Source organism: Suricata suricatta, chromosome 4, assembly GCF_006229205.1.
Source record: "Suricata suricatta isolate VVHF042 chromosome 4, meerkat_22Aug2017_6uvM2_HiC, whole genome shotgun sequence".
Classification (NCBI taxonomy): domain Eukaryota; kingdom Metazoa; phylum Chordata; class Mammalia; order Carnivora; family Herpestidae; genus Suricata; species Suricata suricatta.
Genome location: NC_043703.1, coordinates 62,394,422 through 62,404,534, shown reverse-complemented (window position 1 = coordinate 62,404,534; position 10,113 = coordinate 62,394,422).

Below are 10,113 nucleotides of genomic sequence, written 5' to 3'. Positions count from 1 at the left end.
AAGGGGCAGGGGGAGGAAAGAGGTGGTGGTGATGGAGGAGGGCACTTGTGGGGAAGAGCACTGGGTGTTATATGGAAACCAATTTGACAATAAACTATTTTAAAAAAAGAAAAGAAAATGCTGCTGTGAACACTCCTGTAAAAGTTTTTGTGTGGTATATTTCCATTCTCTCAGGGTATTACCTAAGGGAGGAATTGTTTGGCTATATGATCATCATTCTATGTTTGACCTTTCAAGGGACTGCCACAGTGTTTTTCAACGTGGCTACGCTAGTTTCCATTCTCATCAGTAATGTGTCAGAGTTCCAATTTATCTACAGTCTCCTCAACCACCCTAACTGGTGGGAAGTGGAATCTGAATGTGATTTTCATGTTCATTTCCTTAGTGATTAGTAACGCTGAGAATCTTTTCGTGTGTATATCTGTTAGTTACACGTCTTCTTTGAAGCAATGTCTATTCAGATCCTTCACTCCTGGTTTAGTTGAGTGATTCGTTTTATTATGAAGTTGTAGGAGTTCTTTATGTATTTTAGGTTCCAGTCTAGGTACATCAGCTAAATGATCTGCACACAAGTTTTCCCATCTGTGTGCTGTCTTTTTCCTTTCTTAATGATGTGCTGTTTGAAGCACAAAAGCTTTTAATTGTGATGAGTCCAATTTATCTACTTATTTTGTTGCTTATGCTTTTGGTGTCTTGTTTAGGAAGATTTTACCTATCCCAAGGTCACAAAGGTTTAGTTACTCCTACTTGTACTTGAATGATATTTATAGTTTTAGGTTTTACTTTTAGGTCTACAACCCATTTTGAGTTATTTTGTGTGTGTGTGTAGGATGTGAGGGGGAAGATGAACTTCATTCTTTGACATGTGGAAATCCAATATTTGATGATAAGCCTATTCTTATGATCAGTGGGCGAGGGACAGAGAGAGTGAGAGAAAAAGAGAGAGAGAGAGAGAGAGAGAGAGAGAGAGAGAGCGTGACACAGAGAATCCGAAGCAGGTTCCAGGCTCCGAACTGTCAGCTCAGAGCCCAACGTGGTCTCCATATCCCGAACTGTGAGATCATGACCTGTGCCGAAGTCGGCTGCCTAACTGACTGAGCCATCCCGGTGCTCCAACACTCCTCTTTCTTTATCGAATTGTTTTGGCACCCTTATAAAGAAGTCAGTTGACCATAAAAGTAAAGGACTATTTCTGGGCTCTTCATTCTGTTCCACCAAGACTCATCTATCCTATGTCACACTGTGCCACACTGTCTTGATAGGAGCTTTCTATTGAGATCAGTTTGCGTGAGTCCTCCAACTTTGCTCTATTTCTCAAGACTGTCTTGGTTATTCTAGGTTCCTTTCATTTCCATGTATTTTTCTCCAAACAATTCAAATTCATTTTGTATATAACAGATACTATATTTGACTATCTGTCCTTCAGAAAAAGGGCTTTGGTGGTTCTTAAAGTTTTATTTTTAAAAAAAGCACCCAGTCCAATGTCTGTTTTCATGGAAAACACAGTGAGTTAGCCCCCCTGGGATTCACATCAGAGTTTCCAAGAAGCCAAGATTGAGTTTTAGGAAACTGATATATTCCCTATTACTTATATTAAATGTCTTTTATATCTTATTGTTCCCCCACTAAGCCCTTGCTTTATCAGAAAATGTGCCTGTCAGACATGCAATGCTTTTTAAGAACCCAAGTTCTCTTCGAAGATACTCCAGATCAATTCATTGTGTTGTTTTATTATTTTCCTGTAGTTTGTCCTGTAGTCAGTGATTTGCTCAACCTAGTTTCATGTCCCATAAAGACTGGGAACTACCTGATTCTTTTGTATATTTTTTACATACATTAAGTCTGAAAATTTTCAAATTTTTAAAGTATATCTTTTGGTTCTGATATCATTTCTAGAAGAAATGGAAATATAGTTTATAACTGAAAAAATCTAGGACATCCTTATTCATGTAATGAAAATAACTTTAGTTCCTTGGACTAGCATGATAATTATTTACCATCTCTAAATAGATATAGATTGCTGACACAGCTGAAAATAATAATTACTCTTACTATGCAAATAGATCATTGAAATTCATGATTCTGGACATTTCAAACGAATGGAAAATAGAACGTGATGTGTATTTATTTTATGTTGGTTCAATTAATTGGAAGCAAAATACTCTCTGGGAAAGACTTATCTAAAAATAAGTAAATAAAGCAATTATTTAAAAATAGTCTGTTACTTTTTAAAGCATCGACATGAAAGATGGCTGCTTACAGCCAAGAGAATATGGTAACTAATTAAGTACAGAATCAGAGGAGTTTGGTTCTGTCCATTTTTTTTTTCTTGACATTCTCTGCTGATGACTATAGATTTTCTTTGATTTATATGAACCCTTAAAAGGTTGATTTTTTTCTGGTTTTCTCAAAAAAATTCTGCCTCAACTTCAACCAAACAAATATGAATTGGCTCCTTACAGCAAGACTTCACAAATTTTAATATTCATATCATAAAGCAAGTAGTTTTAAGATGGAGATTGTGATTCAATATGCAGGGTGCTTGAAATTCTTTATTTATTTTGTTTTGTTTTGCTTTAGTTTATTTATTTTGAGAGAAAAAGAGATAGCACAAGTGGGGCAGGGGCAGGGAGAAAGGGAGACAGAGAAAATCCCAAACAGGCTCCACTCTGTTAGTGTAGAGCCCAGCATGGAATTCGAACTGAGGAACCACATGGTCATGACCTGAGCCAAGATCAAGAGTCAGACACTCAACCAACTGAGCCACCTAGGTGCACCTGAAATTCTGCATCTCTTACAAGCTCACAGGAAATGCCAACATGGCAGGTAACGAGGAGTTAGAGGATAAATGACTTCAAGAACTTACCTTTCATGATAAGATCTGCAATCTTGAGAAGACACTATGAGTTCTAGAATACATTACTTCTGTTAAACAGTTCTGAGGTATTCTTCCAGAGATAAATTACGCATGCAAAATAATATTTATAAAATTTTAAACACAAAAAATAGCATCCAATAGTATTCTGCTTTTTTGTTTTATTTTAATATATCTTGGAGAATGTTTAATATCAATTTTTTCTTTAAATCTACTTTCTAAATCATTGATGCTTATATGAGAAAACTAAGTTTAAGTTTATATATGAGTAATGTACTCAGATAGCCTGCTGGGTTTTGTTACTTTTCATATTATTTTTCAGTTAATTCTCTAGACATTTAAACTTATATTATATCAACTTCGAGTAAAAGTAATTTCCAGTATTTATACATATAAAGCCTTAAAACTTAAGAGAGAAGTTTGAATTGCAAACATAAATTTTAGATGTCATTAATGTAGAGATACTATTTAAAACTATGGGACTAGATAACTATATTTTAGGGTATCATATAATTTATCATATTTATTATTCATTTTCTCCCTTAGATATAATATCAATGAAAAAGGAAGGAATATTACTGTTTTTGTTCACCTTTGTGTTTCAGAAGTTTAGAACAGTGCCTTGTATCAAAAAATATTTCTGAGTTCTGTTGACTGAGAAAAGGTTTTATCTTGAGAGAGGAGAGAAGGGAGAAAGGCATATTGCAGATTTAAGGTGAGAACACTTATGAAATAATGTTCTGACAAATTGGGGAACTGACTGGGAAGTGTCATATTGCTAGAGATGGCTAAGCATCTAATATTTGTGATCATAATTTAATGTGAGTCCTTTCAGTGTGGTTATCCTTTCTTGGGCCACATTTATCTACAGCATTAGTGGGGCAGAGTCAACAAAGAGCTCGGTTCAACTATAGTAGGAGTTTTGAAATGATTAAAAAAAAGTTTGGAGATTGGTTTTGAGGGATATCCCAAATGGATATTCCAAAATATAGATGTGATTATATAGCCTTAAACTACTTATCATTTAAACCAATGATGGCTGAAAATAGTTTTTAAAAAAAATGTTGAAGAGAAAGCAGTGAGATTAATAATGGTACATGAAATCTGACTGCCCAGAGAGCAATGGAACCCTCTACCTAAGGGGTTGAAAGACCATAAAAAAAGTAGTAGGATAGATTGGAGATCCTGATAGATGTTAAGTTGTTTAAACGTGGGGTTGGACAGTGGCAATTAGTATAGTTCCTGAATTGGAAAGCCAGAAATTAGTATTCTTTGAGTGGAATGGTTGAAACTCTAATTCTGGGTTGATGATATCATTGAAGTGTTGAGGTGAGATGCAGGAAGAGATGAACTGGAACATTTACCCAAATCTCAAATTTCAAATAATACACAATTGTTGCTAATAAGAATACTCTGGTGCCCGATGATATGCAACAAAATGGTGGCACTCTTATTCCATACAGCTGATCAAACATGTACACTTTCACATTTGGCCAGCTTGTACTCAAAGGACATAGTAATTACAAAGAAGAATGTCAGTGAGTTTCACATTTGCTAAGTCCCAAGGAAAGATTCTCTTTTAGACTCCAGAAGGAAGAAAATTAAACTCATTGTTCTATTGTAGTTAGTGTTTAGGTCTAATTAAATTAAAGAACAGATTGAATAGTTTAACATATCTCGTGTTCATATGGCATGAAAATCCTTGGTTGGCAGCTGTGTAAATCAGTAGGAAATCAGGAGAAGGCAGAAATAAGTTGAATATTTAGAAGTGGAAATTAGAAGCAGCACTATTTCTAAAACACTCCTTGCTGTTTAAATGGCAATACCAATAATTGAGATATGATGTTATTGAGTTATTAATATATTATAAAAACACAATAGTAATTAAAACATCATGAGTTTTAGTGGGGTGGTTCAGTCAGTTACACACTCAATTTTGGCTCAGATCATGATCACACAATTCATGGATTCAAGCCCTGGGTCAGGCTCTGTGCTGACAGCCCAGAGCCTGGAGCCTGCTTCAGATTCTGTGTCTCCCTCTCTTTCAGTTCTTCTGCTCTCTCTCTCTCTCTCTCTCTCTCTCTCTCTCTCAAAAATAAACATAAAAAATAAAATAAAATAAAATAAAACATCATGAGTTTTGCATCTACCTACTATAACTTACTTGTCACCTTTTCAGTTTTAAAGAGCTGTATGAGTAACAGAGGAAAGCATGTATCTTTAGCTCTACATTTCTCCTCTCATCTTAAATTGCAAAAACTGTAAACAATCATTGTCATGATCACCGTGCCCATAAAACATTCAAATACAGTTTGAGATAAGTAGCACAAAAATGACTTTGACATTAAGCATCATAACTTATACACAGATGCATAGTTACATAATTCCTAGGAATTTAAAGTGAGCTGAACCTTCCATATTTTACCATTTATCATTTTTTTGGTTGAAAAATTTCATACATGCTCAGAAGCAGATAGAACTGTTTAATGAACTTCCATGCACTCATAATCTAAATTTTACACTTGTCAAGATTTAATACATTTTTCATTCTTTGCTTTTTTTTTTTACTGAAGTCATTTGGGAAAAAATGCCAAATATCTTATAATTTCACCCAATGTATTTCATAATCACATACTTTGGGATCCTAGTATTGTTAAATTTACTGGGCACTTTTTTCAGGTCTTGCTATATGTTATCTATGAGAAAAGCTTATTTATTCTCAATTCACATCTAGCAAGAGTAGAGTTAAAAATTAATTTGGAAAAACTAATACAATAATAAATGGAAAACTTTTAGGACACAGATCAACTGAATAGAGCAGATAATATGTTAGTTTTCTCACTAACCTTAAAAGATTGTGTATTTACATGCAGTTGTAAGAACATATTATAGAAAAATTCTATGTACACTTTGCCCAAGAGTCCCCAATGATAAGCTCATGCAAAAACATTAAATGATATAACAACCAGGGCATTGGCATTGGTACAGCCAAGATACAGACCATTTCCATCACCACAAAGATCCTTCACCACATTGCCTTTTGGTGGCTACTCCCCACTTCCTTCCTGTTCTCATCCGCTTCGTGTGTGTGTGTGTGTGTGTGTGTGTGTGTGTGTGTGTGTGTGTGTTTAATTTAAATCCAAATTAGTTAACGTATAGTGCAGTAATGGTTTCAAGAATAGAATTTAGTGATTCATCACTTACATATAACATACAGTGCTCATGCCAACGCATCTCCTTATGCCCTTAATGCCTGTCACCCATTTAGTCCATCCCCCCACCCATCTCCCAACCAGTAACCCTCAGTTTGTTCTCTGCATTGAAGTGTCTCTTAAGGTTTGCCTTCCTCTCTGTTTTTATCTTATTTTCTGTTCCCTTCCCTTATGTTTATCTGTTTTCTTTCTTAAATGCCACATGAATGAAATCATATATCTGTCTTTCTCTGACTGACTTTATTTCACTTAACATAATATCTCTAGTTGCATCCATGTTGTTGCAGAGGGCAAGCTTTCATTCTTTTTGATCACCAAGTACTATTCCACTGCGTATATATACCATGACTTCTTCATCCATTCATCTGTTGATGGGCATTTGGGCTCTTTTCCATAATTTGGCTATTGTTGATAGCACTGCCATAAACATTGGTGTGCATGTGCTCTTTTGAATCAGCATTTTTGTATCCTTTGGATAAATACCTGCTAGTGCAATTGCTGAACTATAAATTTTTTCTTCTTATTCCCTCTTAATTCTTGGTACGCACTAATTTGTTCTCCCCATCTATAATATTGTGATTTAAATAATATTATACTACTGGAATTATGCAGTATGTAATTGTGTGTAACTGACTTTTTCTAGTCCAACATAATTCTCTGAAGATTTATCCATAGTGTTAGATTGAACAATAGTCTATTCCTTTTTATTGTAAGTAGGACCCCACGGTATGGATGGACCACAGCTGGTTATAGTTTGGCCATTCACACAGTGAAGGACATATGGAGTATGTATGGCTCTGCTTTTGATGTCAAGTCTAAAAACTCTTGGCCTAGACCCAGATTCCTAGCTTTATGTTGAAACAGAGTGAGCATCCTTGCCTTGTTCTCAATCTTAGAAGAAGTATTCAGCCTTTTCTGTTTAACATTTTGTTTTCTATAGGTTTCCATAGATGTTCTTTATCAAGTTGAAGAAATTACCTGCTATTCCTATTTTTCCGAGAAGTTTCATCATGAATAGGTCTTGAATTTTTTCAGAAATCTTTTTTATATTGATTTATATGAACATGTGACTTTTGTTCTTTAGCCTGCTAATATAGTGAATTATTCCAATTGATGTTCTAATATTGGACCAGCCTTTCATCCCTGGAATAAACTCCACTTGGACTTGATGTATAATTCTCTTTACATATTGCTGAAATCTATTTGCTAACATTTTACTAAGGAATTTTGTGCCTATATTCAAAATCTGTAGTTTTGTTTATTTGGGAGGATTTCTTTGATACTATTTTTGCCTGGTTTTTGTATCAGTATCACTAGCTTCATAAAATGAATTAGAAAGTGTTCCTTTTTCTTCTTTTTCCTGACACTATATAGAATTGGTATTAACTTTTCTATAAACATTTAGTGGAAATTTCTGGGGAAAGCATCTGCGCCTAGAGACTTCCTTTTTCAGAGTTTTAAAATTATGAATCCAATGTCCTTAATCGGTATAGGACTCACATTGGGAAAACTGTGATAGTTCATGTTTTTCAAGCAGTGGACAAAAGGTTGTACAATTTATATGTATAGAGTTATTTACAGGATTCTTTTATTATTCTTAGGTGTCTGTGAGTTCTGCAGTTACATCCATATTTCATTCTGGATATTGGTTATTTGTATGTTCTCTCTTTTTGTTCTTGTCAACCAAGGACAGATGTTTGTTTTATCCTACTATAAATATACTCCTAAAATATGATGGCCAAAAGACTACAACTTTTAGATCTATTTTTTCCACTTATTTTTTAGACAAACTTCCAAGAAATATTAAACATAGAGAAGTAGAATGGTTACCATACAATAATATCAACTTCCCTCTTTCTTAAATTCTTGGAAACTTAAATTCTTGGAATTCTTGGAAACTAAAGTATTTGCTTGCTCTCCAGCAGATGGTATTTCTGGATACTCTTTATCCCTTTTACACTGGCTTCTATTTTCTGTCTCTTAGTTTGATATCATAGCCACTGAAAGCCCAATTTTATACTTTTTATAGTCATTGGTTAGTTGACAAGTTATTTCCAAAGAAAACCTTTATCTTCATCTTAATAACCAGAAGTTCACCATAATGGCTATTGTGTCCATTAATACACATTTCTTAGTTCTGAGGAAAAGTTATACAAAATATTAAGTATATTAGGGTTCTCCAAACCCAAAAGCAAATATATAGGTCTCTGTATAAGAGGAGATTTATTATGAGAATTGGCTAATGTGATTAGAGAGGCTGAGGTATACAGCGAATGGAGAACCAGAAAAGACAGTGGTATAATTCAGTCTGAGTCTGAAGGCCTGAGAACCAGGAGGGTCACTGGTAAAAGTCCAGAGTCCAAAGGTTCTCCCAGGTCAGGAGAAGATGAATGTCCCAGCTCAAGAGAAGACAGAGTAAATTAGCCTTTTCTGTCTCTTTGTTCTCCCTGTGCCTTTGGTGGATTGGATGATGTAGGCTCATATTTGTGAGGACAAATCTCTTTACTCAGTGTACTGATTCAAATGCTAATCTCTTCCAGAAACACCCTCACAAACATACTCAGAAAAAAATGTTTTACCAGCAGCCCAGGCACGCTTTAGCCTAGTCACATTGACACATAAAATTAGGATATTCAGTCAGATTGCAAATGTCCCTTTATGGATATTTTAAGCCAAACAATATCTTAAACAAAAATGTTGCTGAGGATTCTGATAAAATAACAGAAGGAAGCATTATAAAATCTATTGCCTTATGATATCTAAAATGAGAGAACATTCATCTTTCTAGCTTGAGTTTAGGTGAAAACCTGCCAAGAAAGAAGTCATCAAATTAGACAGTATCTGGGTGTGCTTTGAGGAGTCTTTTACTTTAGTTAATTAAAAAACCAGCAAAGAAATGTATTTCTGATTTTGTAGCCCAAGTTTGGTGGCCCTCAGCATGTTCACAAGAGAAACAATCTTTGACTACTGGTTACTTATCAGTGAGTTTTATTTTTTATTTTTTTAATGTTCATTTTTGAGAAAGAGAGAGAGAGAGACAGTGTACAAGTGGGGGAGGGGCAAAGAGAGAGAGAGACCTAGAATCCCAAGCAGGCTCTAGGCTCAAAGCTGTCAGAACAGAGCCCCACCCAGGGCTTGAACCCACAAACCACGAGATAATGATCTGAGCTTAACTGATGGAGTCACCCAGGCAGCCCTTCTCAGTGAGCTTGAAAACTCTTGAAATTTCCAACCTATTTTTGGATCCTTTATATAATCCATTAAGAGGCCAGTTTATTTGCACTTTATCCAACTAGATTTACTTTTTTCCCTTCAGTTCTTGACATTTTAGTGAACGTTGACTCTGAAGTCAGTCAATATTAGCAGTACTTTGCTCCAGACCAGGGGCTAAAGCTTGCAGTGAGAGTTAAAATTCCCGAACCCCAATTTCCTAGAGTCTGTTGTTCCCAGATCAAAAGGAATAGAATAATGGTTTCTGAAGTGGGACTCTCTAGTTTAAAAAAACAGCCTTGACAGTCGCCACAGAGAAGAAATCTGCGAGTTGGCTAAGCGCTGTCACCCGGGACTTGGGGGATAGAGGCAGTCGGCCACGACGCAGCTCCTCCTGCGGCCACGCTGTCTGCAGGATCGTTTCTCAACACTGCTTTGACGCCTCTGTTTATTTTCTCATCCAGCTCATCCTTTCCACCACCAATTACATCCACATGGATGAATCACAAGCTTATAATTTACTTTTGCTGGGTCCTTAAAGGCACCTTAGGAATTCTTCCTCTCCACACCTGTACTTTTGATAGAACATAAATGGCCTTTAGAATCTATAAATAATCCAATCACCGCTGAACACTCCCTCCCGTTCCTGACAAGCGGCTGTTCACTGGGCGCTCACACTGAGTCTTTATGCTGTTTGCATCAGCAAATCTTTTCCTTTTAAGTCACTCAGTATACATTCTTTGTGCTATTTACTTTGGAATTTTGAAAAAGAAAAAAATAAAATAAAAGATTCCACCCACTAATCCTTTCAAAGAA